We start from the raw sequence: 20,857 nt of genomic DNA, 5'->3' as shown, positions 1-20,857 counted from the left end.
TTGAAACTTTACCTGAATTGAGCGAACTGGATGTTGAGGAAGGTATGAATGACTTTGATGCAGCATTGGCAAAACTGGATAAACATTTTGAACTAAAGATAAGTACTGTGTTGGAACGCTATCACTTTGGTATGAGATCTCAGCATGAGGGTGAAACTGTAGAGGAATACATCACTGTGCTTAGGCATTTATCGCTGAACTGCAAATTTGGTGTAAGTCTGGATGAACATATTAGAGATCACTTCATGTTACATTGTGCCAATGACAGGATCAGAGAGGAAGTGTGGCTAAAAGATGACCCTTGCTTAGATGAAGTATTTGGGATTGCAAAAAGAATTGAGCATACTTTGAAATGTGTGGCAAAACTTGCTGTGAAAGAATCCAAAGCTGTCCAACAGGTTGAGGTCTTGAAAGTAGGTGACAAGAGGATAGAAACCGCAAAAGACCAAAAGAAAAAGAAGGGCAAAACAGCCCAATCGACTGTCATGTATCAAAGCAAGGGTGGTAATGGTAACCAAATAGCAAATAAATCTGTGCAAGAAGAACATGTACAAGTGGGAAAAAGGAGACAGGAGCGCCTGTGTTTTAGGTGTGGGAGTGCCCGCCACCTATCTAATTCTCCGATCTGCCCTGGAAGAAGAGCTATATGTAACATCTGTAAAAGATGGGGACATTTTGCAAATTGTTGTGCCAATTACAGTGTCGGTGCTGGGAGGAGCGTTATGTTGGTTGAGGAGCCAGATGGGCCATCCTCAGATGAATATGAAGGTTCAGAAAATGAAATTGTTACTGTGAATATGGTTCAATGTTCCGGAATGGATGAATGTGAGCATCCTTCAGCTTGGGTGGAAGTGAATGGTTGCCAAGTTAAAATGCTAGCGGACTCATGTTCCAAAATCACTTTGATGTCAAAGGCGGTGTATGAAAATGTGCTGGGAGGTAGGATGGACGATTTAAGCCCGTCAGACAAGACACCTGGGGGCTATAGTGGCAGTAGGATCGATGTGGTAGGATGTTGTCCTGCAACTTTTAAATTTAAAGACAGGGTTACGCGCGGAAAAATATATATCACCAAGAAGAGTAAGACGCTGTTGGGATGGAGAGAACAAAGGGGACTATGTATTAAGTTAGATCCCAATTATAAAGAACAAGTGTTAAATGTAGAAAAACTATCCATGGACTGTAGTTTGGATGATAGTTCTAAAAGTTTCATTGCCAAGTATCCAGATGTGTTTAATAATAGTGTTGGGTGTTTGAAAGGGATGATTCACAAAATTGTGCTGAAGGAGGGTTCCAGGCCCGTGGCGGCAAAACTTAGACCGTTACCGATGTCATTGCGTGATGCTGTGAGAGTGGAGTTGGAGAAACTGGAGAAAGCTGGCATTATTGAACCAGCGAAGGCGGTTGAATGGATTTCCCCGTGGTTGTTGTGAAAAAGTCTTGTGGGGATTTGAGAGTATGCAGAGATCTAAGAGAATTGAATCGATGTGTGGTTGCTGACCGCCATCCCCTTCCAAATATGGGAGAACCTCTGTCTAGGATAGGAAATGCCAAATACTTTGCCAAATTGGATATGGCGAGCGCCTATCATCATCTTGATGCCGAGTCACGAAAACTGACAGCTTTTATCACATACGAAGGCATTTACCAGTTTCGGCGCATGCTTTCGGATTAATATCAGCTTCATCAGTTTTCCAAAAAGTCATGGATGGATTATTCAAAGGTTTTAACAATGGTTGGTGCTTCCAGGATGATGTGTTGGTTTGTGGCAGTACTGAAGAAGATTTAAAAAGGAAACTCAATAAGGTTTTAGAAATGTTCAGAACACGAGGTATTACCTTACGAAGTGAGAAATGTGTCTTTTCTACTCAAGTAGTGGAGTATTTAGGACACGAAATATCGGAGGAAGGTTTAAGGCCCAAAAAAGTGTTGGTAGATGGAATTAAAAGAATGTAGTCTCCAAAGAATAAGGCAGAGTTACGTTCATTTTTGGGGACAATAGAGTTTTACCATCGTTTCATTGAAAAATATGCGGATAAGGTTACCTTGCTGAGAGCATTGTTGAGAAAAGGAGTGGAATTTGTTTGGAATGCAGAATGTGAAAAGGAATTTGTTGAGATTAAGTCTGAGATTGATATGGCAAAACCCTTAGCCATGTATGATACTAAAAAAAGGACAATCTTGTCTGTTGATGCGAGTGAAACTGGTATTGGAGTGGTTATGTCGCAAGTGAGAATGGATGGTGCAGAATCCGTGGTGTTACATGCCTCGCGCATGTTGAGAGGTCCTGAATTGAACTACTCGGTTTTGGAAAAAGAGGCTTTGGCATGCCATTGGGGTATACAAAAACTGAAAAACTTTGGGTGGGGTCAGGAATTTGTGTTAAGAACAGACCACAAGCCACTGAAGGCTATATTTGAAAGCAAAGGGTTGGACAAAGTTTTAAGGAGAGTTGCCTGTTGGGTGACAAGATTGCAATGTCACAAGTTTAACATTGAAGTGGTAGCCGGTAAGGACAATGTGCAGGCCGATCATGCATCTAGAGTAAGGATTAGTGATGAGGAAGATGAGAAGGCGTCTGTTGAAGTTGAAAGTATGGTATTTGCTACGGTGGAAGGTGTACTTCACAAAGAAGAATGGGTTGAAGCATTGTTGTCTGATGAAATGTGGAGGCGGATAACCAGTTTTATCAAGGATGGTTGGCCGGAGAAAAGATTGTTATCTGGGCTTTGTGGGAGGTAAGAGAGGAATTATCTGTGAAGAATGGTCTAATATATCGATGGGATAAGCTTGTTGTTCCAGTATGTTTTAGAAAAAAAGTAATTGCTATTGCGCATCAAGGCCATATTGGTACGTATAAAACCAATGGAGTAATTAAGGCCGATTATTGGTGGCCGGGTATGGACCGCAAGATTGAGAAAACAGTGGGAGGATGTGTAGACTGCATTAAGTCAGGGAAGAGCATATCTGCTGTAGTGCAACCTGTGAAAGGAGTTGAAGGTCCTAAGGGTGTGTGGCAAGACCTTGCCATGGATATCTTAGGCCCAGTGGATATGGGCAGAGGTCGTGGTAGGTTTGTGTTGGCCATAGTAGATATGTTTTCAAGGTGGACGGAGTTCAAAATATTGAGAGAAGTCACGGGTCAATCTATTGTAGCATTTCTGGAAGAGATATTTGAGAGAGAGGGCTTGCCAAGGAGTGTGTTGACGGACAACGGTCCACACTTTACTGGAGGTTTCTTTCAAGAGTACATGTACAGATGTGGAGTCAAGCATAAAAAGACTGCATTGTATTACCCTCAAGCCAATGGTATGATCGAGAGGGTCAACCGCTGTATAATGGAAGGTATTAGGAATGCCAATGCGTGTGGGTTGGACAGGAAAGTTGCGGTAAAGGAACGAATGTATGCGTTGCGGATGGCTCCTAATGCCGAAACAAGAGTGAGTCCATTTGAATTAATGAGAGGACGGAGGAGTAACACGATGTTATCCACAGCTTGGTTAAGCCGGGCCAGAGAAACGGATGAGGTGGTGGATGAAGTGAAAAGGAATATGGATGAACGAAAGAGGAAGTGTGCTGAGAAAGTTAATGAAAAATTTCCAAGAAAGAAGACTATAGTTGAAGAGGGCAATTTAGTTAGAATAAGGAAAGCTGTTATAAAGAAAAAGGGTGATCCGTTGTATTCAGATCCGGTTAAGGTTGTACACGTTTTTGACCGTTCTGTGAAATTGGAGAGTGGACAGGTCTGGAGCCTGTCAAGGGTTGCGTAGGTGAGGAGGTAAAATTGCTGAGCAAACAGACGCCTTTTCCTCTATATAATGTCATCGTTCGAATTACATGTATTATAAATTGTTTTGTGTAAATAGAAATTTGGTGTTCAGATGAGGGAGGGGGGTGTGTTATGTTGATGTCTTTGCTATTATATGTTAATGTGTTCTCTGATTTCCATTCCTTGTTCTACTGATGGAATCCTAGCTATTGATGACATCAGAGCAATCCTGAGCTTTGTGTTAGAATGTTATTCTTTGAGGAGTCAGTCTACTTGTGCAGATGATTGGGGGTCTCTACTACCCAGCTTATCCCTACAAGCAATAAACCATTTGTTCAACTTGTTGTGCCCAGTTTATTGCTTTACACATGGGACACAAGCCAATAGCTTACTACAGTGGGAAAATCGACCCAGTAATGAGAGGACACTATCAGTGTGAACAAGCTTTGGTAGCTGCCTCATTTACAGTGGAGAAGTCAGCCGCAATAACCATGGGGTGCACCACTACCCTTTACGTGGAGCATGCCAAAGAGCGCTCTGACAACCGAAAGAGCATCAGGATACGAGGTGATACTATCGAATGTAGGACTGAAGATAGTGAGATGCAGAATTGTCAACCCAGCAACATTTGTAGCAGATTCGTAATAGGTAAGAGACTATGCACACGACTGTACAGCAAACATAGAGATGTTCAGTGACACTCGCAAGGTAGAGGAGGATGCACTTGAGGGGGAGACATGCTCTACATTGACGGTTCTTCAACAATCGATCAGACAGATAGGGTCAGGCATACAGGAACTGCAGTAGTAAGACTGAAGGAAGACAAGACAAGTGAAGTAGTAGCCAGTGCGCAACTACCCTCCCATTACTCAGCACAAGCAGCAGAACTAGTGGCCCTAATAGTAGCACACAGCATAGAGAAGGAGGTGACAATCTACTCCGACTCTGCCTATGTGATATCCACAGTACAATCTGGACTGTCACGATGGCTCAGGAGAGGGTTCAGAAGGGCGGACGGGACTCTAGAACAACATGCACTTTTACTGGGCAGATTAATTGAAGTGATTGCTTATCTAAGGCAGATAGCAATAGTTAAGTGCCAAGCACACGCAAAAGGGGAAGATCCCATTTCAAGGGGAAATGAAGCAGCAGACTTTGAGGGAAAATGTGCATCATATTTTGGGGAGAAATTGGAACTAGGAGAAGCTCCAAATGCGTGAGAGTGCACCAGAAACATGATACTTAAGGAAGGGTATAACGTACTGCCAAAAGCACAAATCATGGGGTTGCAGGGAGCTGCACCCAAGGAAGAGAAGGAACTGTGGACAAGGAGGGGATGCACAATGTCTCTGACAGATGTCCTATGGCTGCAGGATAACACAGGGAAGGTGATGATGCCACTAGCATTATTGAACACTGCATTGACACAATTACACTATCCAACACACACAGGGAAGGGAGTCAATGCTACATGCATTGGAGAAACATGGTTCTGTCCTAATTTGGCGGGAACACGTGGCCGAATTTGTGAGCAATTGTTTGATTTGCCAGCAGTTTACAGCAGGGCATACTCTGAGAGTTGTGAGAGGAGCCACACTGAGGCCAGTAGGCCCATTCCAGCATTTACATGTGGATTATGTAGACATGATCCAAGTTTGCCAAGGGTACCACTACATGATAGTGATCGTATGCCCATTCTCCCGGTGGATGGTGGCTGGCCCCTGTTCACATGCAGATGCCGCCCTTAAAGCGGCTAAATTCCTGGTCAGAGCAGTGTTTCCAAGATGGGGTGTGTGTGAGGTCCTACGGTCTGACAATGGGCCTCAGTTCACCAATGAAATGTTTCAACACATCACAGCGTTGTTGGGCATCCAACCCAAATTTACCTGTGCGTACCACCCACAAGCAAGTGGAGTGTGTGAAAGCATGAACGTCCTCCTGAAAGAGTGCATAGCCATGACACAGCAGACCACAAAACGGAATTGGCTGCACTGCTTATCGTTCGCACTGTTTGCATTGCGCAATAAGCCTGGGTTCGACCACCATTTAACGCCCCATGGAGGTGGTGACAGGATGGTGCATGCATCTCCCCCTGGCTTCTCCCACAAGAGCACTGAAGGATTGTGAGAATAGTACAGATGTGTTAGGGCAAGAGATGCATGACTATGTTACTTCTTTGGTGGCTAGTGCTTCTTTTATCTCTCGCCAGATACAACAACACCGGGGAGGCCCAGAAGACAGCGAAGAGAGCCACTGTGACAGTGCACCACAAGACTCTGAATTTAAAAACCCTGTGAATGTGGGGGACATCATCCTCCTGAGGAACTTCATCTGGTGCTGGAATGCGCCATGGTTCACAGATCCGCACGTAGTGGAGAAAGTGGCTGACCGTGCTGTCAAACTCGAGGGGTAGCCAGTCTGGACCCACTTGGCTGACGTCAAGCCCTACAAAGCAGCGGCCTCACCTGGCAACACGGTCACCTTGACAGACAGGGCCAACATTCAGCACCTGGGAGAGCTACAAGCGTGTTCTGAACTAACACGACCAGGAGGAGGACATCTGAAAGGTCACATGCTCACGAGCCGCAGAAGTAGCGACCGGACTGCTTGAGGACATAGATTAGGCCACACTGCCTGTTATTTTTCTTTTCCGTCCATAACCAATGTGAATGCCGAAGTAATTATTGAAGATTGTCCATGTTGCCCTCTGCCCATCACCCAGATACTTCCTCAAACCAGTTTGTCCATACTGTGAGGAGACCCAGCAGATTTCGAGCTCGATCCCCCGGATTATATTATCTTACCATTATAGAGTATTAGGCCCAACCATACGCACAGCTTGATCATGGTAATCCTCCCGTCCTCGACATACTGAGAGATCCATCTGAAAGAAAAGTGTGGGAAGAAGTGTTTGCATCTGCCATAAACGATTATTTGGTCCGCGGGACTTAAGAGTATTTACACTACTAACAAAATAACGCATTTCTTTACGCATTTCAGGCGGGCAACTATATCTTCAAGTTGCAAGAACTGAGCCGCTTGAGTGAAAATGAATGACATATCAAAAAATGTGATGGTTCTACTTATTCCTAGCGGTGTTATTTTAAAAAAAAATGTTTAATGGTATTCGGTTATGAAACCTTTTACAAAATCAACAAATCAATTTACATACACTTAAAACAATAATCATTCATACTCAATTTTAGTGGTCATTTAAAAGAAGAATTTCGAAAGCAAGAGAAATAAAAACAATAGAGAAAGAGAAGAAAGAAAAACATCTCTAAAATAAACCAACCAAAGAAAAAAGAAAAAGAAGCCTTCATAGGTCAACAGTCATCAAAATAAGAAGAGCAATCATTAACAGGAATGCTTCGCCCTGCAAATGGAGCAACTAGCAACAACCATACCCTTGGTTGCCGCCCTTCGGGCTCAGGTTTCTTGAGACACAATGTTATGTCTTTCCAAAACCTGTACCACTGCAGTTGTCAGGACGCTATTTTGGCCAGAGATTAGCCTATCCCAGAACATATCAGACAAGAAACCCTCTTCGCCAACTCCAAACCTGGCAAACAATGAAAGCCTAGCGGTGTTATTATATACGTATTTTGCAAAATTACTTGCGTTGCTAGTGCTACTGCTGTACCCTCAACTAACATTCCCCCAACCCGTGCAGGTGGAACGAACATGTCAGGTGGACAGGGGAACACTGCTGATAAGGTAAGGAAAGGTAAGCGCAGTGTTGACACAGACATGAAGGGGGTAGACTTGTCTCTCACTGACACTGCTTGAGTGTCTAATAATATGTGGTACAAACACATGACCAAAATAGGAAAGGAAACCACTGGGGAGAGCCGTTATGTCTGCTCCTTAATCCCCTATGCAATGAGTGCCTCCAAAATGTTCATAGCAACTGAAATACCAGCAGCAAGAGCACAATTCCTAATTTATCTCTCGATGGTGACAGGTCGAGGAAGATTACAAGGGAAGACAGCAATGCTGAGATGGATGTCTAAAGCAACATTCCCGTATGAAGATAATTACATAAAGACTTTAGACATGATGAACAATTATTGACAGCTAGATGAACCTATACAGTACATAACTGATGGGCTTTACAAAGGAGGAACAAAGACTATTACCCATAAGGAATGGCCATGTCCATGGACAAGAGTGAAGGAGACAGGAGGAGAGCCTGGATGCTGGGAAAGCCCACAGATACTAGTGTATGGCCAGGTATACACAGAAGATGGATGGAAGGATGGAGTGGTGGGAAGCAAAGCGCTGAAACTAGCACAGTCACCAGTGAACAAGGTACAGGAAGAAAATGACAAGTTTCTGAAGGAATGGGGGGCAGTGCAAAGTTACTGACTTGGGTGGAAAATGAAGCTGGTCCGATGCCAATAATACCTCTGAAGACACCAGCACTGTGCTAACAGAACAATGGCGCAGATGAAGTGTGTGAGAATGTTGGATGCAGGAGCATTGAACAACACGCAGCTATGAAAGCAGGAACATCAGTACTGATGGACCACTACTGGGCATGCGGATCGAAGGCATACAATAAGCTGACACCTGACTGGGGAGGAGTTTGCTCGCTGGTACACATCAACATGCCATCCCTAGTTGTGCCCGCAATGACCTCAAGCTCGATGAGTTCCTGAAATTGGACAATAACAAAAGAAAGAAGAGGTTGATCAAAGTGGTACCAACAACAAAAGCAGAGAAGCCAGCCGAATTGAGCAGAGTAAAGAGAGGAGGAAACTACTTATCAGAAACATCGGAGACAGCACTAGATGAAAGACCAGCAGAACACAGGCTGTTCAGCAGGACGCAAATGTTCTTTGCATCAATAATACCTTCTGTACAGACATACAAAAATGCAAAGTGATTCCAGATCACCCACTGGGAGCTGATGGTAACTATTAATTCCACAGTGAATGGGTTCAACGCAATAAAGGAAGAGCTGCGAGCAATAAGGTTGGTGGCGCTTCAGAATAGATATGTTCTGGACCTCCTAACATCCATGGAAGGAGGAGTTTGTTCAAAGATAGGGAGTTCCTCTTGCACATTCATACCTCCTGCCAAAGATGAAGATAACGGAACACTAGCAGATGCAGTGGCGCAGCTTGTGCGGATGCATGCCAAGATGGAGGAAGAAGCCAGGGGGACAGGAAAGGACCAGAGCTGGACAGCGTACATATGGTCATGGATGCCATTATGGTTGTCAGATGGACTAAAAGTGATAATAGGAGCATTAGTGCTGGCAGAAACATCAATGTATGGGATTAAAAACTGCATGGCCAGGTGTAAGAAAACGGCGGAAGAGGCTATCAGAATGCAGGTCCTGATGGATCTGAATATAGGAGGAGCAAACGACTGTCATGATGCCTACCTCCAAGGAGCCAGGCCGGGCCCAGCAACCCCAGAGGCAGACATCATTTTCCCCAGGGAAGTCTCAGCGGGCCCAAGTCGGGGCCCTCTGGACTCAGTCCTGGCGCCTTAGGCGCCAGGCTCATAGCGGACCCCAGTCCTGGCGCCTTAGGCGCCAGGCTCATAGAAGAGGATATGTGTTTAAGTGCTTGGGTGCACACTTACCTGATGCAGACCTTGCTGCTTCATCCAGGCCCTCTTGAGGCCTGAATGGGACTACTTTACCTGTAGGACTACTTCACCACCCGGGTGTGGTCGGGGAAGGATACATACCTGATTGGTGGAAGGATACATACCAGGAACTTCTTCCAAGGCTATTTAAACCCCACCCGAACAGCCACACGTGCTTCGCGTTGTTCTGCACCTAGCAGCTGGACGCTCACCGTGTCAGCTCCTGCATCCTGACTTCAGCCACGCCTGCCAGCACCCTGGAACACCTGCAAGGGGAGAAAGGAAGTGAATAGGAGAAGAAAAGCCCTTACCTGCTAAATCTGCATCCCAGAGTCATTTCTCCAACGGCCCTGAAAAGGAAGACATAATTTTAAAGGCATTTTGTTTCGATCGCTGCAGCGCTGCATTTTACTCACCTTTGCAAGGCGCTTCCATCTTCAGCAGCGATCTTCCGGATTCAGCTACGCCCCGGCGCCTAGAGGAAAAAAGACAAGAACAAAGGTGAGAGGGAGAAAAGGAATAAGGAAAGCTCAGTTTTCTTTTAAGTCTTACCTGTTGGATTATTCCCACTGCATTTCGGGTCCTGCCGCTTCCTGGCATCTCCGAACCCCAGCCCCTATGGGGAAAAAAGACAAAGACATTGAATGAGCGAATGCAAAGACATTACCTGAGCGCTCATCCAGAACTGTTTCACTTCGGGTCGGCGGCATATCTCCGGCACTCCGAACCCCGGCCCCTAAGGGGAAAAAGACATAAGCATTAGCGCTTGCTGCAATTAGACAACGAACATTATTATTAAGCTTGAACTTTTGAACAGAACTTTTACAGCGCCTTACCTGAACAGTCGAGCTTACCTGAACTCCCATCAATCCTCAATCCAGTGAAGTAACTGGGTTTCAACGCGCCCCTGCATCAGAAGCAGGATGGAGAGCTCATCCTTCCAAACCCTAAGGTGAGGCTTCACGGGGAATCGTGGAGGAGGTATCGTGGAGGGTTGGAAGGGAGTGGGAGGCTTGAGCATTGTTCCACAGTTGGTAATACTCCCTTTTCACGCACAGGAGGGTATCTAACGAGCCAGGGAAGCCAGAATAGAGGGGCCCTTCCTGTCCATCTTCAGAGTTCTGCGCCTTCGACGCCGCGCCTCCGTGGGAACCAGGTGAGCGTTACAGAACGCGAAGCCTTACCACAATTTCCCACCTGGGCGCTATGTAGACTTCCGAGACAGGTCAGCTGGCCCATCTTTTAGGGGAATTACGGGCAGAAGTGCACTCAGCCCGCCAGGAGACTAATGCTCTCAGAAGGGAACTAATCCTATCCAAGGAAAGAACTGATGATCTGGCCAAAAGGTTATTGCAGGGCCAGGCAGAGCACACTCCTTTACCTGTATCCGGAGATATTTCTACAACAATGGGTTCGAATAACCCGGTACAAATCAATCTACCTGGACACATGCCTTTGGCCCCGCCGGAACGTTTTGCGGGGATCCCAAGAAATATGCCGTTTTTATGAACCAATGCCGTTTACCCTTTTTATGCAGGCCTGGGGCCTTCCCCAACGACCAGACCAAAGTAGCCTTTGTACTATCTTACCTCAGTGGCTGTGCTGCCGATTGGTCTATTCCATTGGTAAATCAGGATGATCCCATTCTCCGGGATTTCCAGGGCTTCCAGGCCAGCATGGAAAGATTGTTCGCTCGACACTCGCAGGGACAGGCCCTTGACAACGAACTGCTATCCTTACGACAAGGTAATCAGGATCTTTTGTCCTATATCGCCACCTTTAATAGACTAGTTGTGGAAACCGGATGGCCTGAAAATAAAAGGATCACATTGTTTCATCGAGGCCTGCGCGGAGAGCTTAAAGATGTTATAGCTCAGATAGTAGATCCACCCCAGGCCTGCGCAGACTACATAGACTTAGTGGTTCAACTTGATCACAGACTTCAAAATAGAAAAGCAGATCGGCTCAAGTATGAAACCAGAGTACCTATCAAGACCCATGTTAACTCCAAGAGTACTGACGTTTCCGAACCTATGCAAATTGGCAGTGTTAAAGGACCATTAACGCAGAAGGAACGAGAGAGAAGGCGACAAATGCAACTTTGTCTGTATTGCGGAACTTCCGGTCACTTTCTTCAAAGTTGTCCAGTTAAACCACCCAAGAAGGTGGTTGGAGCCACTGATAACGAGTTATTGACACCTGGTTCGGGAAACGACCTAGCCCGACAAGCGTAGGGGTCCGCTTGCCGAGCTTGAAAACAAACTCTTTGACCTCGCATTTTGTCATGCCAATGGTGCTTGTGAACCCAAAACAGCCTCAGCAGTTGCATGCTATAAAAGCATACATAGACAGTGGAGCTATTGGAAATTACATAGACCGTGAATTGGCTTCCAGGATTAAGCTTCCTCTCCGCCCGAAAGTAACCCAAGATGTAATTAGTACAGTTGATGGAACCGAAATAGCCTCAGGGCCTGTAACGCATTCCACAGTTGAAATCACTCTGGTGGGTCAGGACGGACATCGGGAAGCAATCGTGTTTGATGTGATCAAGGCCCCACAATTTCAAGTACTTCTTGGTATCCCTTGGTTAGAAACACATAATCCGAGAATAGACTGGCGAGCAAAGAAGATAACTTTTCCTGATTGTGAACCAACCTGTTACCCAAGGAATCCAGCTATGGGTCTAGCCTCTGTAACTTCCACCCCTGTACAGCTACCATCTGAATACCAAGAATTCCAAGTCGTTTTTCAGAAAGAGCAGGCTAACACCTTACCTCCCCATCGATCTTACGATTGCCAAATCGACTTGGTACCCAATGCACAACTACCTTGTAGTAGGATTTATGCTCTTACTGAACCTGAGAACCTGCATTTGCGCCAGTATTTGGATCTCAATACCTGGCCAATGGCTTCATTCGCCCATCAAAGTCACCAGTCTCTTCCGCTTTGTTCTTCGTACCTAAAAAGGAAGGAAACTTTAGGGCCTGTATTGACTACCGCGCCCTAAATCAGATAACGATTAAGAATCGTTACCCTTTGCCCCTGATACCTGAGCTTATCGACCAAGTAAAAGATGCTCGTGTGTACACCAAGCTAGATCTCCGAGGAGCTTACCACCTGGTACGTATAAAAGAGGGCGACAAGTGGAAGACTGCATTCCGCACCAAATTTGGGCTCTTCGAATATCAAGTAATGCCCTTCGGTTTGTGCAACGCACCTGCCGCCTTTCAGTACTTCATGAATGATGTTCTTCGGGAACTTATCGATGTTTGTGTCATTGTTTATATTGACGACATCCTGGTGTATTCCTCCTCAGAATCTGATCACAGAAACCATGTTAGGGCAGTTCTTGAGAAATTGCGCCAGCACAAATTATTTGCCAAGCTCGAAAAATGCGTTTTTCATACCACAGAAGTGGAGTTTCTCGGATTCATCCTGACACCTCAAGGAATCCGAATGGACTCGCGGAAAGTGGACGCCATTCTCAAATGGCCATCTCCTAGCTCTGTGAAGGGAGTGCAAAGCATGCTTGGCTTTGCCAATTTCTATCGAAGGTTCATCCCGGAATTTTCTCGAACTGTTCAACCCATCACAGCTCTCCTAAAGAAAAATAAACGCTTTGAATGGACTCTTGAGGCTGAACAAGCCTTTCAGGACCTGAAAACCAAATTCACCTCTGCGCCTGTATTGAAGCACCCGCGCCCAGATCTCCCTTACATCGTGGAAACCGATGCATCCAGTTCGGCCATGGGAGCTGTCCTGTCGCAAAGAGACCCAGAAACTAACCAACTACACCCTGTAGCCTTTTGGTCCAGAAAATTCTCTCCACCTGAACTCAATTACGCAATTACTGACAAAGAACTACTGGCTATTCAATCAGCTTTCAAGGCTTGGCGTCACTATCTTCTCGGTGCAAGACACACCATCACCGTAATTACGGACCACAGAAATTTGCAGTATTTAAAGACGGCCAAAGCTCAATCTTCGCGACAACTCCGATGGGCTTTATTCTTTGCGGAATTTGATTTTGTAATTACCTATCGCCCTGGCTGCAAGAATGGTAAGGCAGATGCCTTATCCCGGATAGGCATGGAAGAACCCAATTCGAGTTTAGAACCTGTGCCAATCATACCGGAACAAAGAATTCTGGGCTTGACTTCATTGCAAACCATTGAGGACATCCAAGCTCAAGTAAAACAGCTTTTTGACCCTTCTGCCTTACTGGAATGGAGTCAAAAGGGTCCTCACTACACCGTTAAGGATGATTTACCCTACTTCCAAGAGCGGTTATTTCTGCCAAGTAAAGAATTGCAGGAACTTGTCATTACCCGTCATCATGAATCATTAATGGAAGGACACCCCGGTATCGCGAAAACAGAAGAAAAGATCAAACGCCACTTCTGGTGGCCTTCTTGGAGAAAAGACATAAAGTCATTTGTGTTGTCTTGCGGAATCTGTGCCCAAAATAAGAGTCAAAAGAAAAGGCCAGCCGGCCTACTTCAACCTTTGGACATTCCACCAGCACCTTGGCACACCTTGTCAATGGACTTTATAACTGACCTGCCTCCTTGTGGTGGTTACAACACGATTCTCGTAATAGTGGATCTATTCTCCAAAATGGCCCATTTTATCCCTTTAAAAGGATTGCCGTCAGCTTCCACCTTGGCCAAGGAATTTATGGAAAATATAGTGCGGTTACATGGTTTCCCTCCCATATTAGTCTCAGACCGTGGAAGTCAATTTATCTCCCACTTTTGGAAGAAATGTTGCCAACTAGCACAAATAGACGTGCGGTTATCCACCAGCCACCACCCCCAGACCGACGGACAAACCGAGAGAACCAATCAGACTCTCGAGCAATATCTGCGGTGCATGTTACACCAATCCGAGTTAAATTGGAAAGACATCCTTTGGATTGCAGAATATGCATACAACAATTCAGTGCATTCTGGAACCGGACAGACTCCTTTTTATACCCTGTATGGTCACCATCCTCGGACCTCTGACCTAGATCCACCTCTGACCCTGGAGATGCCTGCAGTAAATCACCTACATTCCACAATAACCCAAGCCTACAAAGAAGCTACAACCCACTTACAGCAAGCCAAGAAAAAGTATAAAGAAAACGCTGATTTGCACCGAAGTAAAACTCCTCCTTACCAAGTAGGAGATCAGGTATGGCTAGCAACTAAACATCTACCCCTCAAGGGTCAGCGAACTTTTAATCCCAGATTCATTGGGCCTTACCCCATCAAAGCTATTATCAACCCAGTGGCCTTTAAACTCGATTTACCATCCAACATGCGGATTCATCCCGTTTTTCACGCATCTCTTCTAAAACCAGTACAACCTGGAACCAGACTGTCTGAGCCCCCAGGCCCTGTCCAAATTGATGGAGAATTAGAATTCGAAGTGAAAGACATTTTAGATTCCAAGATAGTTAAGTCGAAACTCTTCTATCTTGTTGATTGGAAAGGATATGGACCTCAGGAAAGATCTTGGGAACCCAGTAACTATGTTCACGCACCACGATTAATTCAACGATTCCATCGAAGATTCCCGCACAAACCAAAACCCCCGGAGGAAAAGACCTTGGGAGGGGCCTTGAGGGGGGGTACTGTCATGATGCCTACCTCCAAGGAGCCAGGCCGGGCCCAGCAACCCCAGAGGCAGACATCATTTTCCCCAGGGAAGTCTCAGCGGGCCCAAGTCGGGGCCCTCTGGACTCAGTCCTGGCGCCTTAGGAGCCAGGCTCATAGCGGACCCCAGTCCTGGCGCCTTAGGCGCCAGGCTCATAGAAGAGGATATGTGTTTAAGTGCTTGGGTGCACACTTACCTGATGCAGACCTTGCTGCTTCATCCAGGCCCTCTTGAGGCCTGAATGGGACTACTTTACCTGTAGGACTACTTCACCACCCGGGTGTGGTCGGGGAAGGATACATACCTGATTGGTGGAAGGATACATACCAGGAACTTCTTCCAAGGCTATTTAAACCCCACCCGAACAGCCACACGTGCTTCGCGTTGTTCTGCAAATAGCAGCTAGACGCTCACCGTGTCAGCTCCTGCATCCTGACTTCAGCCACGCCTGCCAGCACCCTGGAACACCTGCAAGGGGAGAAAGGAAGTGAATAGGAGAAGAAAAGCCCTTACCTGCTAAATCTGCATCCCGGAGTCATTTCTCCAACGGCCCTGAAAAGGAAGACATCATTTTAAAGGCATTTTGTTTCGATCGCTGCAGCGCTGCATTTTACTCACCTTTGCAAGGCGCTTCCATCTTCAGCAGCGATCTTCCGGATTCAGCTACGCCCCGGCGCCTAGAGGAAAAAAGACAAGAACAAAGGTGAGAGGGAGAAAAGGAATAAGGAAAGCTCAGTTTCCTTTTAAGTCTTACCTGTTGGATTATTCCCACTGCATTTCGGGTCCTGCCGCTTCCTGGCATCTCCGGACCCCGGCCCCTATGGGGAAAAAAGACAAAGACATTGAATGAGCGAATGCAAAGACATTACCTGAGCGCTCACCCAGAACTGTTTCACTTCGGGTCGGCGCCATATCTCCGGCACTCCGAACCCCGGCCCCTAAGGGGAAAAAGACATAAGCATTAGCGCTTGCTGCAATTAGACAACAAACATTATTATTAAGCTTGAACTTTTGAACAGAACTTTTACAGCGCCTTACCTGAACAGTCAAGCTTACCTGAACTCCCATCAATCCTCAATCCAGTGAAGTAACTGGGTTTCAACGCTCCCCTGCATCAGAAGCAGGATGGAGAGCTCATCCTTCCAAACCCTAAGGTGAGGCTTCACAGGGAATCGTGGAGGAGGTATCGTGGAGGGTTGGAAGGGAGTGGGAGGCTTGAGCATTGTTCCACAGTTGGTAATACTCCCTTTTCACGCACAGGAGGGTATCCAACGAGCCAGGGAAGCCAGAATAGAGGGGCCCTTCCTGTCCATCTTCAGAGTTCTGCGCCTTCGACGCCGCGCCTCCGTGGGAACCAGGTGAGCGTTACAACGACGAGATTGTGGATCAAATAAGGGAAAGGATTGCACAATGCGAACTGTTCCCAGTTGGAGCAATGAAATTGGACAACCCATTTGATGCAAAGTACAATGAAGGAAAGTGGGTTTGGTGCAACCCCGAAGGAGTGTGCTGTTACATTAACTGGTTGTTCGATGATCACACAAACTACTATGGGCACCTCAGAGGAAAAACAAATATGTGGCAGCCAAGAGCAAAAGGACTGTCGTATTAGGATGTGGTCAACTTCAAGGCTTGCAGATGCTTAAACATGAAAAATCCTATGGAACTGCAGGAGCACCTATGGTACCTGACAGAGCCAAGTGTGACTAACCTATGGAAATATAGTACAGCATGCACACTGTAGAAACCACATTTTAAGGTTTAGGAAAATTACAGCATGACAGGACCTGCAGCCAAGGTCAAGAGATATGGATGACATTCCAATCCCCAGACAACAAAGGGACTAGCTGCAGCAAAATACGAATAACTCCTCATAATTCAGAGCTGCACAGCTCAAATTCGTGGTCTGTGAACACGTGACGCAGCCGAAGCAGACAATGGACAGCGATCGACAGTGGGAAAGAGAGCCGCTCCCAGCTAAAAACAACCACAGACGGCGACATTTGTTGCAACGTCTGAGGCACATTCTCATGAGCGAAAGGTGGTACACACAAGTTACAATGCAGACATATAGCCATTCCCATCACCTTGAAGAGGTGCACAGGGTGCTGTGAGCTAGTTCAAGTCCCAGCACTGACCAATCACAGTTTCGTATCCAGGGGTGGATGGAAGGGGGACACGGGCCAATGACGAGGCCATTACTCTGCAACAATGTAGAAGATAAACGTCATGGGGACGAGACAGGCCAGCCACCTGACATTCGGGTGCCAGTAGAATAACATCTATAATGTCCTATATAGGTAATAGAATACTCAATACCCAATTGCTTGGCCCGATAGGTTTTCTGGAGAGAGGCCCAAGTTGTGACGAAGTGCTGATGACATTTGGGAGTAAAGCCGAGGGAGAGCGAGATGTGCATGAATATTTTCTGCTCCTGTGCTGATGCCTGTTGGTTCTGCCTGTAATAAACCGCAGTTTCAACTTGGCATTGACTGAGTCCTCTGTGTATCCTGGGGGAGGGTGTGGGCCCTCCAAGTCCACAGACTTCCAGTGTTCCTCTGGCATACAAGTGTCAGCTATGAAAAGCGCACCTGCTGTACTAGACTGAGGAAGGAGATGACCCAGAAAGTAGCCTTGCATTCGCAGACATAGCAGTGAGATAACAAGAGCTTGTAGTTAATTGCAAATTATAAGTGGCACACTGATCCCTCTATATTCATTATAACAAACTCAATATATTTCACACCTGGTGAGTACAAGGTTGAACAAAGCCTGTGCCGGCCAATGGGAATCCACATTACCTGTGTTTACTGCTAGCCTATGAAATTAAAGGAAAGTGATGCAAGTGCATATCATATCTAAAATTGGTTGGCCAGTAAGATAAGGAACCCTCCAATCCTGAGTATTGCACCTATAGGAAATATATGTATCATAGGGGTGCAAACCAATGGAGGATAGACATAGGTTTTGCAGTTTGCTTGTCATGATGGCATCATGGATGATGAGTTTTGTCTTTAAAGATAATTGTCCAGCAATAGAGCAATGGGGACAACTGGGTGAAGGCTTGCCTGTGTTATTTTGTGTTTTCCTCCCAGCTCCTTGTATACTTTGAATAAAGAGCTGGGATTACCTAGCATTTAACATATTTCCATCCTCTGTCGCCTCTTTATTGGCAGTTGCCAGGTAGCGTGCTGAGTTTTTTGGGCGAATATTACATTTTGGTAGCAGAGAAAGGATGGTTCTTTAGAGCTTTTTTGGCAGATTATTGGGACCCCAGCCATCCTTCCTTTTTGAACAGCGGACCAGTCTGAAGAGTGGAGTTTTTTGCACAACGGAACAGGAGGCCAGCAGGAGCCCGGGTTTGGAGTTATGTGCTGCAAAGTCTTGGATCCACCATTGGACTCAGAGAAGGAGAAGGCAGATTGGTGGGATACTCTGACACCAGGAGCCCTCAAAGATCCACGGATTGGAGGTATGGTGTGTACTGGGTAACACTTGGGGGTGGGGAAATGTATCATATATTATTTATAAAACAAGAAGTGAATAATGGATTAAGAGATATCCCTTGACAAGGGTCGGGAAAGGCTGTGCAGCAGGGCCCTTGGGAGACCAACCTCCTTTGGTGGGGGTAAAAGAGATAGAAAGATAAGGATATCCCAAGGGTAAATGGAAGACAGATGTGTTGTATTGTATTGTATTGTATTGTGTTTACATGTATTAAATTGTTGACTGCCTGCATTGTGTTGTGTTGTGAGACAGGTCCTGTAGAGGTGTTTTTCTTTGTGTATTGTTAGAGTAGAAGGTAGTATTGCTTGATAGAGGTTGATGGGATAAGAATTAATATTTAGATTGTGAGCAGATTTTGCTGCTGTGACCCAGAGGTAGGATTTTGACATTTGGACATCAGACAAGGACCACAAGTGGTTGAATTGTAATGGGGATTTGAAAAGGGGTAGGGGAGTAAGTAAGGGAAAAGTGTGAGTGCACTGTGTAGAATATTTTTGTCCTGATTATTGGTAAACTCAATATTATTTGCATTGTTTATTTGTGTAGTGTTAAGTCACGCATTGCCCATAGTGTCACTATGTCTGCTACACCTATCATACACCTATGCAAGGCGTTCCCTAGATATAGCACAAAAATAAATAAGTACCATGCCCGATGGGTGAAAGGCACAGATGGCAAAATGTTTATGCCATGGCTCCAAGAGGACACTCACTCGAGGGCTGTACTCCAACATCTGTGCACATACCTACATGCCACACACAAGGGTAAGAAGCTCCAAAGTAATTTGGGCATACTGGTGCTATGGAAAGCTTTTGAGGAAGAGATAGAGATTACTAAGAAGGAATAACTGCTTAATGTCCATGAGGAAGGGTGCACACAGCACCGCTGTCTCCTCCCTCTGAGGGGTGCTCTCGTGTTCAGCCAACAGCCCCGCCTCTGCTGCTTGAGATAAGCGTTTGCACACAGACCACAGCACCGCCCCCTCCAGAAAAGAGCATCTTGACCCCAGTTATTCCAGGGATACACCCATTACAAGAGGCAGCAGTATATACCAGATATAAATCCCCTGATGATGACAGTGACGATAGTAGGAGGAGGTTGAAAGTAGTGAAAAAGAAGGTGCCATTATTGTTAGAGGACAGTAGAGCACAGCACAGCTTAGAGGCACAGTTAATAAGAGATGAGGAGGACAACAGAACACTATGCAGCCTAGAACAACAACTAAAAGCAGCTAAGGAAGAACTCCAGAGAGTAATGGTCATGAGGACAGGTGGTGGGAAGAAACCCAGAATGAAAAGCGTACCAGCAGGTAGTGGAGAGAAAACGCTTGAATGAGAGGAGTGGATAGGAGAAAAGATAAAACTTAAACTGGAAAATATTTATTTAATATTAGTAGAGTATGAAGAAAGAAAGGAAGAAGCGAGAGAGGAGGTTAGAAGAATGACATATGAGGCCATAGGGCAAAATGCAAGCAGAGAAAAAGAAAGGAAACAGAGAGAAGAGACTGAGAACGTGCAGATAGAACAGGAAAGGCAAAAGAAGGAAAGAGAAAGCGATGAGTATGTAAAGAGACTAAATGGGAAGAATAGGAGTATGACAAGAGAAAAGGGGGAAACTGAACAAAGGAGGGAAGAGGTGAGCCAAATTGTGAGCACAAATATGATGCCAGAAACATGGGGGTAAGGAAGTGGGACCATAACCCCAGAAAACAGGGGCAGGGGCATTTTGTCAGAGATAATGAGTGGAACATATGAAAGGGAGCCTGTTAAGGGAGTGAGTATTGATCTCATACTTGAGGATGACAGGAGTGGAGAAAGTGACAGAGAGACAGATTGGGTTGACATTGATGATAAAAACGGGGGAGAGGAGGCAGCGCCGGGCCCCACCAATGGATTGCACAGGGAAGAGGTATAGACCAAAAATAACTACCCCTCCTCCTCTGGTGATGGAAAGATAAACACGTTACTCAGGGCTATTGCGCCCCCAACCCTCCTGGTGCAATATTACAAATATTATATGAGTTGTTCACTTAAACAATTGTATCAGTTATGTCCTACGCAGAGACAGTGAGGATAAACACGTTGTGAGCAAGGATAAGAGAAGCAAATTATGTCATCTCACTTATGACACACGTAGCTGTATAAGACACTAGGCAATAGACACCAGAAAAACATGTCATAAATACTGTAACAGCAGAATGTAATGCTGAAATATATGTTGAATATATCCCTTACATAGAAATATGATAGCAAAGGGAGTCCATTCCTTTTAAAATGGACACCATAGCATGCATTTCAAATGAATCAGGCAGGGTTAAAAAAGTTGAAAAGGTGAGGGCCT

Source organism: Ambystoma mexicanum, chromosome 7q (genome assembly GCF_040938575.1).
Source record: "Ambystoma mexicanum isolate Mex_15411 chromosome 7q, UKY_AmexF1_1, whole genome shotgun sequence".
Lineage (NCBI taxonomy): Eukaryota > Metazoa > Chordata > Amphibia > Caudata > Ambystomatidae > Ambystoma > Ambystoma mexicanum.
This window is presented reverse-complemented; position numbering follows the sequence as displayed.